The following is a 15,363-nucleotide window of genomic DNA, read 5'->3' as shown; positions in this document are numbered from 1 at the left end:
TTGTGAGCCACGCCCATTTTACTTCAAATCTGAAAAACGCTGTGAAGCAAGCCCATTTATTCAAATCTGAAACGCTGTGAAGCAGCCCATTTACTTCAAATCTGAAAACGCTGTGAAGCCACGCCCATTTTACTTCAATCTTGAAAACGCTGTGAAGCCACGCCCATTTCTTCAAATCTGAAAACGTTGGAAGCCACGCCCATTTCTGAAGGACTGCATTATTGGCCTAAAGGCACAGAAATAGTGTCCACTGTTTGTATACTTGGTATTTTGGCGAATGTAGTACGACATCCGGGAACTTTGTCATACTAACTATATCCATACTATGACCAAATAAGCAAACTACATACTCAATTTACGTCACAATAGTAGGGTTAGTGCGGTTAGTGTGAATTTGGAACACAGTCTCTGGAAGATAATGGGCTGTTTACCTGTGGGTCTTCTGCTCAGCCCTCTTCTTCTCCACTCTGTACAGCAGGTGATCCACCCTGGAGGACTTCCTGACCCCCCCAGAGAACCCCAGGTTAATGACAGGACACACTGGGATTTACACTACATCTCTGAGGCTGTGTCTCCTTCTCCACACGTGTGTAGCATACTCACCGTCAAGGTTTAAACCACCGCTGGAAAGTCCACCCCAGCTCCTACAACATCCAATGATGTTAAAACCAGACAGGAAGTGTGAAAGTGGGAGAATCAGACTCAACCATAAATTTAAATAAATATTTAAAGTGAGGCATGAAATTCAAGTGTGCGAGCAAGGAGGTCTACAAACCTGACTCAGTTACACCAGCTCTGTCAGCTCTGTCAGGAGGAATGGGCCAAAATGCACCCAACTTATTGTGGGAAGCTTGTGGAAGAAATAAAAGGTGAAATAAATCATTCTCTCCMATATTATTCTGACATTTCACATTCTTAATATATAGTGGTGATCCTAACTGAYCTCAGACGGGGAATTTTTACTAGGATTACATGTCAGGAATTGTGAAAAACTGAGTTTAAATGTATTTGGCTATGGTGTATGTAAACTTCCGACTTCAACTGTAGAGCGTGCAATTCTCTTTATTTATTGTTATAGGCTACCATTTCAAGTTGTGGGCACAAAGACAGTGCCTTCAGAAAGTATTCATACCCCTTGACTTATTCCACATTTTATTGTGTTACAGCCTGAATTCAAAATGGATAAAAACAAAAACAAATTCTCACCCATTCACAACACACAATACCCCATAATGGAAAAAGTTAAAACATGTTTTTAGAAATTTTAGCAAATTTATTGAAAATGAAATACAGAAATATCTAATTTACATACGTATTCACATCCCTGAGTCAATACATGTTAGAATCACCTTTGGCAGCAATTACAGCTATGAGTCTTTCTGGGTAAGTCTCTTAGAACTTTGCACACCTGGATTGTACAATATTTGCCTATTTATTATTTTCTAATTTATTATTTTCAAAAGTCTTGCCATAGATTTTCAAGCATATTTAAGTCAAATCTCGGCCACTGTCTTCTWGGTAAGAAACTCYGGTGTGAATTGGGTGGTGATTATAGCATTTCGTGCACATGATCCATCAATTTAGACAAGTTTCTGGGTAAGCGTAATCTAATAATTAYAAAATATTTGAGTCTGGACACTTTCTATTGTTACTATGCAAATAACCATGTATTTCTGTATCCTGTGCATGTGACAAATAAACTTTAATTTCATTGTGTGTGTTTATCAGAGACGGTAATGTGAAGAACAACATTACATTTGAGTCATTTAGCAGACACTCTTATCCAGAGCGACTTCATACATTTTTCATACTGGTCTCCTGTGGGAATCGAACCCACAACTCTGGTGTTGTAAGCACCACTAACTGAGCCACACGGGACCACACCAAAGTCAGACTAGGATATAGGCCAAGGACTAGATAGTGTATTTTTACTTGGAGTTTTTCCTTATTGTAGGCTACTACTTTCACAACTTTTAGTCTTGAAATCTTTGGTTGTTAACTACACTGCTAACTCTGTTAAGCACATGACCTCACATGTGAATCCTTAAAGAGACGGGTGGGGCKAAGGCTTAAGAGCGTGTGAACAATGCTGAATAGGTGTAGACAAAGGGCTCTTCAGTAGGTGTACCAAAACATCCAAGGGCCATTTTCTCAAAGGTGGGGTTACAAGTTTATCAACTTTCAAAGCAGAATTCCTTTCCCATTGTTCCTCAACTGCAGTGTAGTTCTACTTTTATCCAGTGTAAAAAAAAAAAAAATAATTCAAATGTTGCTACGTAAGACCGAATCGAGGCGGTCGGTCACGTTTTTACTCCTGAACTTATTTAGGCTTGCCATAAAAAAAGGTAGAATACTTATTGACTCAGGACATTTCAGATTTTCATTTTTAATTAATTTGTAAAAAAAATTCTAAAAACATAATTCCACTTTGACATTATGGGGTATTGCGTGTAGGCCAGTGACCCCCCCCCAAAAAAAATCTAAATTCAGGCTGTAACACGAGACAATTAGGAAAAAGTCAAGGGGTGTAAATACTTTCTGAAGGCTCTGTATGAATGACACCAGAGGAAAGACAGACAGAAGCCAAAGAGAAATATGCTGCTGAAAGAGACAAGGAAGTAAGTTCAGAGACGGATCACTGTCATTTACACCATGCACTTTATAACATTTAATTAGAATCATGTTGAAGTACTAACAATGGAATGTTCCTCAATAAGATGGAAGATGGGTCTTTTAAACAGGTGTCCTAACTCAGTGGTCACACGGCTATGGATGAGTACAATTTTATGTGTATATCAAACCTGTCTCTTATACACATCTAGATGTGTATAAGAGACAGGTGTAGGCCAGTGACCCCCCCAAAAAAAATCTAAATTCAGGCTGTAACACGAGACAATTAGGAAAAAGTCAAGGGGTGTAAATACTTTCTGAAGGCTCTGTATGAATGACACCAGAGGAAAGACAGACAGAAGCCAAAGAGAAATATGCTGCTGAAAGAGACAAGGAAGTAAGTTCAGAGACGGATCACTGTCATTTACACCATGCACTTTATAACATTTAATTAGAATCATGTTGAAGTACTAACAATGGAATGTTCCTCAATAAGATGGAAGATGGGTCTTTTAAACAGGTGTCCTAACTCAGTGGTCACACGGCTATGGATGAGTACAATTTTACGTGTATATCAAACTGTATTCCTATCGTGTAATACTTTGTATAAAAGTGCCATGTATGTCAAGTGTATGAATAATATATAAAGTTACCTTTGTCCTCTGAAGACGGGGGTGGATGGGCCAATCAAATCAAATAAAGAGGTTGTAAGTGGGCCAATCAAATCAAATAAAGAGGTTGTAAGTGGGCCAATCAAATCAAATAAAGAGGTTGTAAGTGGGCCAATCAAATCAAATAAAGAGGTTGTAAGTGGGCCAATCAAATCAAATAAAGAGGTTGTAAGTGGGCCAATCAAATCAAATAATGAGGTTGTAAGTGGCGTTCGTGTGGTGAGGAAAGTGCCATGTGAGTAGTCCAATCAATTATTATTTTAATGAAAATGTTTTGACCATATTCCATAGCTTGAAGACCATGCCTTTGGAAACTGGTACAGAATAACAAAAAGATGGATTGCAAGGCTATGTTAAGTGAAATAAATAAATGACTATACTAAGTGCCTGGATGCCAAATAAAGTAACAGAGTAGACATTTTCATCTTAAATCAGCCAATTAAAAAAAGAAAATGTTTATGTGAACATTTCTGTGAAACTGTGAACGTTTAACTTGTGGATTTTGAAAATAAAGATCTAAAATTAAGATATATCAAYTTGTTGGTCTACATGCCATTTTAAAAACAATGCAACTCCTGGAGTAAACCTATTTCGGGTTAAAGTAACTATGAGTAAGGGCAAACATCCTGATGAACTTGCAATGAGTTTGAATAAGACATCTGATTATCATTTTGCATTTAGAACGGTTGGTTTTATTATAGCTAATAAATAATCAAATAATTGATGGATCACTGGATAAAAGAAATACAGGTCTCTTTTCTGCCCGTCATCACACTCCCTCACCTGATTGGTCGTTTCCCACGAAGCGTAAACCGGCATTCACGTCATCACACTCCCTCACCTGATTGGTCGAGTAGGCGGGCCTTCTTACCTTGTGGCTGTGGTAACTARTGACGCACACGCGMTWCTTCTTTTTCTTTATATGTATYAGCAGACTACACTCARAAAGTGTATTGCCGCCACCTACTGTGCGGGATGAAAACAAAAAGATCACAAAAATAGAAACATGGTCGGTGTGAGGGTGCAAAAAATATCCAAAACATCTTATTTCTTCTGTTAAAACAAAACCGCCAAATCCAATTCATACTCAGGCTCAGGAGCCTGGGAGTGTGGCACATCTTCCATTGAAGTCCCACATACTTTTCAGCTGCAGCCACAATGATGTTCAACTTCTTAGATTTCTTTAATACTTTGTGCCGTACAATTAATAACAGTTGTAATAAATGCTATAAAATCCACCTTTTTAACACACTGTTCTCTTGCTTGACACGCGGGCTGTGTTGCATCTGCGTATCATACCTTCAACACTGTCACTTGCTTTCTCAACTCTTTTGGTTGCTTCCACATAGGAGATCTGATGGACCATCCTGACTTTCGCCAGCTCAACTTCCTTCACCCTTTTACAGGGCACTTTAAGATGATGATCTAGATGATCTAGAGTTCTTAAAGGAGGGTAGCACTCCAGGAACAGGGTTGGAGTGAAAACCTACAGGAGGGTAGCTCTCCAGGAACAGGGTTGGAGTGTAAACCTACAGGAGGGTGGCTCTCCTGGAACAGGGTTGGAGTAAAAAACCTACAGGAGGGTAGCTCTCCAGGAACAGGGTTGGAGTGAAAACCTACAGGAGGGTAGCTCTCCAGGAACAGGGTTGGAGTGTAAACCTACAGGACAGTATCTCAGTGATGTCATTACAACCAGCTATGACCACTGGCATGGCACCCAACTTTCAAAGGAATTACAAATCATAGTTTGTACATGATAAACGAATACTTCAAATACATTAAGGACGAAAGAATAGTGCAGAGTTAATCACATTATTTATTAACCTGACATTAATAACTTTTGTTCACATAGAAACCAACAACCAGGTAGTGACTCAGCAAAATACACACAGTAGCACTTGAGTCGACAACAAATGCCAACAGACATGATAATAGTCAACCAGGTAGACGGGTAACAKATCCAACAATGATAAAAGCATGATTTTAAAAAGGAGATGTTATGACGTACAAATACAGAGAAAACCGTTAAAGGCGTCATCGACATGGAAACGTGTAAAAATGTTTAACCTAGACAGTAACTTAAAAAGGTGTTATCTTTCTCATACATGGAAGGTTTCAGACAGTTTAAGTCTAGTCCTGGGCTAAAAAAATAATAAATCACTTTTAATAGAGATTCTCCATAGACCAGGCTTTTTATTCTAGGACTAGGCTTAATCTGTGTGCGAGAAAGCRGTGTATAATGTTTAGTCCCAACAGTGTCATTATTATGTAGGCTTATTCTACAGTCACATGGACGGAAGCCACGTTTCACAAATCCCTTTCGGCAATATAAAGTACCAACATGAATCAATCACATTCAATGGATGATAGTTTTAAATTAAACAAGTGGCCAGGAGTTAGCCTGGTCCTAGATCATCTGTTTGTATGGTCTTGCCCACTCCTACGGTCATTGTTGGCAAGACAGCACAAACAGATCAGGGACCAGGCTAGACGTCAGTATCCACACAGTAGCAAAATACAGTGTTTTCTGATCACAGCCAGTCATGATAGACTGGTCCCAGATCTGTTTGTGCTATCATGTCAATTCCATGTTTGGCATGGCAAGGAGTTGACACGATAGCACAAACAGATCTGGGACCAGGCTACAGTCATCACGKCACTCAAGCTCTCAGATTGAAGAGCCCCTCTCCAGCTACCCTCAGCTCCCAGACYTCCTCTCAAWCCCGTTCCAAGTAACAGCAGAGTGACRAACGAGACTTGRAGGGGTGACTACTCCAACAAGCTCTAATAGAGCCTTTGTACTGTATACCAGGACTACTTTCCACCAGGAAGCTTCCACAAGCAACTCCTCATGGTCTCTTGAGCTCGTCTTCCAATAGTAGTGCTTTGAYGAAACAGAATCCTATACMTACCCAGTTGTCATACCTATCCAGACCGTTCTTTGATGGTCAGGGYCGAGGGGAAGGACTAGGGAGGGGTTGCAGACTGTCTGTTGAGCTCCAGTAGTAGTAGTAGTAATGTGATGATCCAGCGTTACACTGCTTATACCTAACTGCTTATACCKATCAAGACCCTTCAGATCTGCCAACACCCAAGGGTTAGGGGCCAAGGTCATTATCTTATGCTAAGTGGCGTCACTCCTACACGATGCCCCGTCCCTAAACTGACAGTCATCGCATGATATGACATAAGACAATGGGGGAGGGTTAGGGAGTGATTTGGGACTGGCTGTTAGTCTGGTGAGTAGCCGACGCTAGCCGTAATGCAGTCCTTAGGTCTGGAGTATCTAGGACCGTCTCATCTCCCATCTCCGCTGGAATAGAGTGAAGTTGCCCCTAGATGCTGATCTTGGGTCAGTTTAGTATTTTCCCCACTACTGGTTACAGATAGGATTGAGGGAGGGGGAAATGATCCAAGATCTGTACCTAGGGGAAACTTTCCCCCGGGGCCATCTCACTGACTGAATACGACCATGGCTTCAGTGTTTTCTCCACAGTATGTAGGTCATGAGGAGGACGAGGCCTGCRGACAGGGCTGTTATGACACACTGGTGGATGGTGAGGACGCTCTCCAGGTTGCCGATGCGTTCCTCCATGGCACTGGTGTGGAAGTAGTCATAGACCCCCGCCCCGATGCTCCACACGGCCCACACAGCATCCACGATCAGGGGCATGGTAGGTCGTCAGAGGGGGTGAGTGGAGAATGGGACCGAGGGGTGTCACAGGGTGGACTTCAGGGTCTCTCCAGCTTCAAGGGTTTAACCTGGGACATGGAGGAGTGGAAGATCAGCGACGGCTTGGGACAGGGCTGGGGTGTCAGTTCAGGGTCTCTCCAGCCTCCGGTTCCTACCGCAGTAGCGCTGATTCCTAGGCTTTCTCACCTGCAAAGGAACAGTTGGGAATGTAGCTTTACCAGGTTATATAGATGCAATATTATGAATATAGAATGGAATATGAAATTCAGTTACGGTAAGTAACATCCCCCTCTTCAAAGGGGGTGACACTCTAGACCCAAACTGCTACAGACCTATATCTATCCTACCCTGCCTTTCTAAGGTCTTCGAAAGCCAAGTTAACAAACAGATTACCGACCATTTCGAATCCCACCGTACCTTCTCCGCTATGCAATCTGGTTTCAGAGCTGGTCATGGGTGTACCTCAGCCACGCCCAAGGTCCTAAACGACATCATAACCGCCATCGATAAGAGACATTACTGTGCAGCCGTATTCATCGACCTGGCCGGGCTTTCGACTCTGTCAATCACCACATTCTTATTGGCAGACTCGACAGCCTTGGTTTCTCAAATGATTGCCTCGCCTGGTTTACCAACTACTTCTCTGATAGAATTCAGTGTGTCAAATCGGAGAGTCTGTTGTCCGGACCTCTGGCAGTCTCTATTGGGGTGCCACAGGTTCAATTCTCGGGCCGACTCTCTTCTCTGTATACATCAATATGTTGCTCTTGCTGCTGGTGATTCTCTGATCCACTCTACGCAGACGACACCATTCTGTATACTTCTGGCCCTCTTTGGACCTGTGTTTAGTAACCTCCAGACGAGCTTCAATGCCATACAACTCTCCTTCCGTGGCCTCCAACTGCTCTTAAACGCAAGTAAAACTAAATGCATGCTATTCAATCGATCACTGCCCGCACCTGCTCGCCCGTCCAGCATCACTACTCTGGACGGCACTGACTTAGAATACGTGGACAACTACAAATACCTAGGTGTCTGGTTAGACTGTAAACTCTCCTTCCAGACTCACATTAAGCATCTCCAATCCAAATATCGCAACAAAGCATCCTTCACTCATGATGCCAAACATACCCTCGTAAAACTGACCATCCTACCGATCCTCGACTTTGGTGATGTCATCTATAAAATAGCCTCCAACACTCAACTCAACAAATTGGATGCAGTCTATCACAGTGCCATCCGTTTCGTCGCCAAACCCACTGGCTACAGGTTATCTACAAGTCTCTGCTAGGTAAAGCCCTGCCTTATCTCAGCTCACTGGTCACCATAGCAGCACCCACTCGTAGCACGCGCTCCAGCAGGTATATCTCACTGGTCACCCCCAAAGCCAATTCCTCCTTTGGTCGTCTTTCCTTCCAGTTCTCTGCAGCCCATGACTGGAACGAACTGCAAAAATCTCTGAAGCTGGAGACTCATATCTCCCTCACTAGCTTTAAGCACCAGCTGTCAGAGCAGCTCACAGATCACTGCACCTGTACATAGCCCATCTGTAAACAGCCCATTTATCTACCTACCTCATCCCCATACTATATTTATTATTTATTTATCTACTTGCTCCTTTGCACCCCAGTATCTCTACTTGCACATTCATCTTTTGCACATCTACCATTCCAGTGTTTAATTGCTATATTGTAATTACTTCACCACCATGGCCTATTTATTGCCTTACCTCCCTTATTCTACCTCATTTGCACTCACTGTATATAGACTTTTTTTTTTCTTTTGTTCTACTGGATTATTGACTGCATGTTTTGTTTATTCCATGTGTAACTCTGTGTTGTTGTATGTGTCGAATTGCTATGCTTTATCTTGGCCAGGTCGCAGTGTAAATGAGAACTTGTTCTCAACTGGCCTACCTGGTTAAATAAAGGGGAAATAAAACATAGAAAAATAGTAGGCTAACGTTACTCTGTTTTAGCTAAACGAGAACTAGCATGGTCAAAAAAGTGAACACACACTTATGATCTTATAGAACACGTTTCACTGCCCTGATTCAGGGAACCTGAATAATACTGTATGTTCCACGGAACACACATGTGGAACATAGATTCGTTTCAAAGCTCAGGCTAACAACATTGTAATGTTATTGTAGCTAGCTCACAACATTGTAATGTTATTGTAGCTAACTAAAAACATGTAATGTTATTGTAGCTAGCTCACAACATTGTAATGTTATTGTAGCTAGCTAACAACATTGTAATGGTATTGTAGCTAGCTCACAACATTGTAATGTTATTGTAGCTAGCTCACAACATTGTAATGTTATTGTAGCTAACTAAAAACATGTAATGTTATTGTAGCTAGCTCACAACATTGTAATGTTATTGTAGCTAGCTAACAACATTGTAATGGTATGTAGCTAGCTCACAACATTGAATGTTTTGTAGCTAGTTCACAACATTGTAATGTTATTGTAGCTAGCTCACAACATTGTAATGGTATTGTAGCTAGCTCACAACATTGTAATGTTATTGTAGCTAGCTCACAACATTGTAATGTTATTGTAGCTAACTAAAAACATGTAATGTTATTGTAGCTAGCTCACACATTGTAATGTTATTGTAGCTAGCTAACAACATTGTAATGGTATTGTAGCTAGCTCACAACATTGTAATGTTATTGTAGCTAGTTCACAACATTGTAATGTTATTGTAGCTAGCTCACACATTGTAATGTTATTGTAGCTAGCTCACAACATTGTAATGTTATTGTAGCTAGCTAACAACATTGTGATTGGTATTGTAGCTAGCTCACAACATTGTAATGTTATTGTAGCTAGTTCACAACATTGTAATGTTATTGTAGCTAGCTCACAGCATTGTAATGTTATTGTAGCTAGCTCACAGCATTGTAATGTTATTGTAGCTAGATAACAACATTGTAATGTTATTGTAGCTAGCTCACAGCATTGTAATGTTATTGTAGCTAGATAACAACATTGTAATGTTATTGTAGCTAGCTAACAACATTGCAACTTGTTACAGTGCGGTGCACATAACATCAGACAAAGATTATTATTAGGCCCATATGTATTCGACCAACATTCCATTATTTTGCTACCTTCGGTGACCACTTTTGACAATTACACCGGTACAGAACTCTCATATGGTCAGCTAGTTAGCTAGCTAGCTACATCTTTGCTGAGCTATGAACATGCCTAGGACTTACCAAAATGACCCAAGCGCACAGGTTAAAATGAGACACGCTTGCAATCTGCATCCAAGTTCTCTATCTAGCTATACATCACATAATCGTCAACATATAACGTTCGATGCTCAAGATACCAAACTGGGCTAGCTTAGTCACCCACTACATCCGGGTGCAGTGCTACATTCAGGAACACATGGATAGGGCGTGTTCTAAATAGCGTCATACAATCGATCAATGCTGATAATAAACACAATACGTATCGGGCATCATCATCGTCCTATTTTGCTTTCTAGCGGCTAAAGTCACATTTTGAAAACGACCCATGTAGCTAACTTCCAGTAGCTAGCTACCAACGTCAGTTTTAGSTAAGCTTAGCTAAGTGGTCAACTGGAAGATGACATGGTGTGTCTTGGTTTGGAGATGTATGTTTGAGATTGGTCGTCATAAACACTTGCTACTATCAATAAATATATTTGTATCACCCATAACATTTTCCAAACGGATTCAGTCAATTGGCAGGAAAAAGGTTTGAAAACTCATATTTTTCCTACGCACTATTACCAGGCGCGGTGGCCAAGTGGTAAGGCGTCGGTCTCGTAAACCGAAGATCGCGGGCTCGATCCCCGTCCGTGCCTCGGAAACGAAGTCCGTGGTGGACACATTTTTAAACCGGACAGTTCCAACGTGATACTTCATTGTGATATTTGATATATATTTCAAACTCAATATAAAGGTAATGCGTTGATAGAACGTTTAAATCTCAACAATGTACAATGTAAAAGTTATATGCAAGACTTCTCATACATAAAGGTGTTCATCAAGACAATATATTGGAGACATCAAGGTAAAACAGGTTTAGAGGTAAATCAAATCTAGGAGACATCAATGTAAAACAGTTCTTTAGCTAAAAAACTTTACTTTTATTTCAGACGTTATTTGGCACGCCCCTCCTAATGACCACCAGTCGGCGCTCCAACTCCAATAGTGTGTATAGACCAGTTAGTAGCCCAATGAGATTTTATATACAGATCAGATGAGAGATCAGCCATCATACAATGACACATGGATGAAAGAAACAAAAACTAGACTCTAAAGACTGAGTTCTGTCTATCTTTGTAAATATACATGTTTGTAAATATAGATCTTGTTTTCAATCCAATGCCGTAATAGACAGCCTGATAATATAGGCCTAAAATATGAAAACATGTTAGGCAAATCAACGTTCTAAATGTATATTTTACTCAGAAACTTGATAAACCTAATATGGTATACGAAAACCTCGTTGTTCTGATTATTGTTTGGAAGAGGAAGGTACAATAGTAATTTATTCCCCACACTTTTACATAGGAGAGTGCAGAGCCAAACCTTTCCATTTGTGGCAATGGTTACTGCAAGATCTCAACTGTCTCCAGGACTGTTTCTTCTGGAGCTCGACATACCTACTGCCTAGTCACCACCACCTAGAATTCCATTTTAGGGAGGGCTGAAAAGGAGGCTCGCACTACGCGGCCCACACAGCACAGCCAGAGCCACTAGTTTGGCTACTGTCTCTAGGTGCTGCACGGGACGATCGGTCAGTCACACACAGAGAGAGGGAGAGAGATCAGGTGGGTTTATTTTTCCCCGGCAACGTTACCGTTCTGGAACACGGTAGCCTACTGCTTTTTTTGTTCAGAACAACTTTAGGAGAATATTCAACTGTCTTTGGAGAGATGGGCCTATGTTCCATGCCGATAGAGGCAATTTCTGTCATCTGTTTCGTGTCTGACTGTGGACAATTAAACCTGCTTTTTGGAGGATAACATTACATTTTTCCTAAAGGATTTTACTCATAACATGAAGTTGTATGGGGATTGCGAATAGGAACCCTGGTCGTGGCTCTAGAACTCAACAAGTATCCCTCGTGTTCCAACTGTGCTTGGAGAGTGTGCCCAACCTGTGCAAGGATGAGCGCACGTGTGTGGCCTACTGTAGCTATGATCGATAGGTACATGATGGGTAAATTTGTGAGGAATTTTTTTTTTACTGTAGTTAAAACTCTTTTCCTTACCCTAAATACTTTTGAGCTACAAAGAGACCAGGCCAATTTCTCTCTCAACTGAACGCTGAAGTGTGAGAGCAAGACGGTTCACTTGAGGACAACAAGGAATTTCAGTGGATAGATTAGCATAATACAGATTGATCATTGTCCTGCTTCACAACAATAGTTTTACGTTCAAAGCAACTTTACAGTTTTTTTACCCTTGGAATGAATAAATAAAATCTTAGTGTTACATTAATGTAGACAAATAATTGTCTAGGGGCTCCCGAGTGGCGCAGCGGTCTAAGCCACTGCACTCCGTGTAGAGATGTCACTACAGACTTTGGTTCGATTCCTGGCTGTGATTGGAGGCCATATGAGTGGCACACAATTGGCCCAGTGTTGTTGGGGTAGGCTGCATAGTAAATAAGAATGTGTTTTTGACTGACTTGCCTAGTTAAATAAAGGTTAAATATTAAAAATAAGGGAGAACCAAGTCACTCTTCATATAATAATTAAAATGCCTTTATTTGTATAACTTGTTCAATGGAAACGAATGTACTTTGTTGTTAACCTTAGTTTTTAATCAGAGTTTTTCATCTTTGCATTGAACATGCTATACAAATAAAGCATTTTAATTAATTATATGAAGAGTGCCTTGGTCCTCCTTCTATTTGATGACAAAATGTACCCCTTTTACCAAAGAGACCTTCTGTCTAAAAAACCTACTATTGTGTACCTTAGAACTTCTGTCTACCAAAACCTACTATTGTGTACCTTAGAACCTTCTGTCTACAAAACCTACTATTGTGTACCTTAGAACCTTCTGTCTACCAAAACCTACTATTGTGTACCTAGAACCTTCTGTCTACCAAAACCTACTATGTGTTACCTTAGTACCTTCTGTCTACCAAAACCTACTATTGCGTACCTTAGAACCTTCTGTCTACCAAAACCTACTATTGCGTACTTAGAACCTTCTGTCACCAAAACCTACTATTGTGTACCTTAGAACCTCTGTCTACCAAAACCTACTATTGTGTACCTTAGAACCTTCTGTCTAAACAAAACCTACTATTGTGTACCTTAGACCTTCTGTCTACCAAAACCTACTATTGTGTACCTTAGAACCTTCTGTCTACCAAAACCTACTATTGTGTACCTTAGACCTTCTGTCTAAACAAAACCTACTATTGTGTACCTTAGTACCTTCTGTCTACCAAAACCCAGTATTGTGTACCTTAGCTTCCCTTCCTTCTCTTTTCTACATAATCTTTATTGTTTAATTCAGTAAATTAGATCATTAGTGTGGTTCACAACTAGTCATGTTTTAGCCAATGTTCCATTGGTCCTGGTGTGTTAGAGGGTGGGTCTTTGTTTTGCAAGGTGGAGTAGTGTACTCCCTCTCAACTGGCCTACAAAGTCCAGTTTCTGGCCCACAAAGATCACCCAGTTCATCTGAACATGTATAGCCACAATGTGACACCCCTGGAGTAGCTTAGGGGTCAAGTGCCTTGCTCGAGGTACAACGGCAGGAGATGGTGTACTAGAATACCTAGAATCCCACCAAATGTTTTTTCCTGTCTGACTTGGGATTCAAACCGGAATCCCTGTGTGTGTGCGAGCACGTAGGAGTGTGTGTGTGTGTGTGTGTGTGTGAATGACTGTGGTGTGTGCGAGCACGTAGGAGTGTGTGTGTGTGTGTGTGTATGACTGTGTGTGTGTGTGTGTGTATGACTGTGTGTGTGCGAGCACGTAGGAGTGTGTGTGTGTGTATGACTGTGTGGTGTTGCATCCGCGTGGTGCTTTCTGCCTCAGGCCTGGGTGTTGAGCTGAAAACGTCAGTGACTATATCTGTGTGTGATCCTCACCAACAGCTTCATAGTTCTCACACCTAGGCTAGAAATGCTTGATTAGTTTGCAACAAAACCCTCTGCACACACACACGTCCCACACGCAGGGTGCTAACCCATCAGGATGTTTTCTCACTGACATTAATCATGTTTTAAAATAGATCCCCACAGGCAGGCTGAGGGAATGTGTGATTTATGACGGACTATGTTATCTCCAATATTAGCATGTCGCTCATACAGTCGGCATATACTGAGGATATGACTAAGTTGGTTGATTTGATGACATATGGTTCGTCCCAAATTCATACCCTATTCCCTAGTGTTCTACTTTTGACCAGGACTTCACGTCCCAAAATCGCACCCTATTCCCTGGTGTGCTACTTTTGACCAGGGCCTTTACGTCCAAATCGCCCCTATTCCTGGTGTGCTACTTTTGACCAGGGCCTTCACGTCCCAAGTCGCACTCATTCCTAAGTGGTGCTACTTTTGACCAGGGCCTTTACGTCCCAAATCGCACCCTATTCCCTAGTGTGCTACTTTTGCCCAGGAACCTATACGTCCTAAATCACACCCTATTCCCTAGTGTGCTACTTTTGACCAGGGCCTTTACGTCCCAAATCGCACCCTATTCCCTAGTGTGCTACTTTTGACCAGGAACCTATACGTCCCAAAATCGCACCCTATTCCCTATGCACCTTGGTCAAACGTAGTGCACTATAGAGAATAGGTTGCCATTCCAGACACAGACATATAGTATACGCTGGGTTGAAGTTGTCACAAGGCAGTTGTTGATTTGAGGACGGTGCAGTAGGTTATTTAAAGGGCCAGTGCGGTTTCTCTGACCAGGGATCACAATAATGAACCACACATGGTTTTGGTTTGGAATGTTAGTGCAGTAAACAGAAAAAAACCCGGAAAACTTTGACCTGGTTGGGAAACTTTTTTTATGAAAGGCGTATTCTTCGTCTGACTTCGTCAAGCGGAGAAGAGATGTTCAGAAAGAAAGGATATAATAATAAACATTCACATTTTACAATTAAATCCATAATAGAATTTTCCATTTATCAGATTATGCTAATTTAAATAAACATATTTCCCTTGAGAGTGGGAGTTTTTTTTTCTTTCTGAATAATGTTATTTATTCTGAATAATGACTATTTAGTTATTTTCATCATTGTAATGTAACCACTATGGACCTGTACCAAGTCCACTCATACCAAAAATACTAAGACATGGGACCAGTGTCTCTATGCTTGGCACTAAACATTAACAACCTCTTAAGGATTGGACCCTTTAAAAATATGT

General features: G+C 41.1%; 1 long non-coding RNA gene and 1 other non-coding gene across 2 annotated transcripts; one reads left to right on the top strand and one right to left on the bottom strand.

Annotated features, from left to right (window-relative positions):
* Positions 1–5,079: 5,079 nt before the first annotated feature.
* Positions 5,080–10,934, bottom strand: LOC112078138 (uncharacterized). The gene is made up of 2 exons (XR_002895604.2): positions 10,204–10,934; positions 5,080–7,161 (listed from the first exon to the last, which is right to left on the bottom strand). It is a non-coding gene; the product is annotated as an uncharacterized lncRNA (long non-coding RNA).
* Positions 10,749–10,820, top strand: trnat-cgu (transfer RNA threonine (anticodon CGU)). The gene has a single exon. It is a non-coding gene; the product is annotated as a tRNA-Thr (tRNA).
* Positions 10,935–15,363: the final 4,429 nt, after the last annotated feature.

Source organism: Salvelinus sp. IW2-2015, unplaced genomic scaffold (genome assembly GCF_002910315.2).
Source record: "Salvelinus sp. IW2-2015 unplaced genomic scaffold, ASM291031v2 Un_scaffold5301, whole genome shotgun sequence".
Lineage (NCBI taxonomy): Eukaryota > Metazoa > Chordata > Actinopteri > Salmoniformes > Salmonidae > Salvelinus > Salvelinus sp. IW2-2015.
Note: the sequence above shows the minus strand (reverse complement) of the source record. Positions and strands in the feature narration are given on the sequence as shown.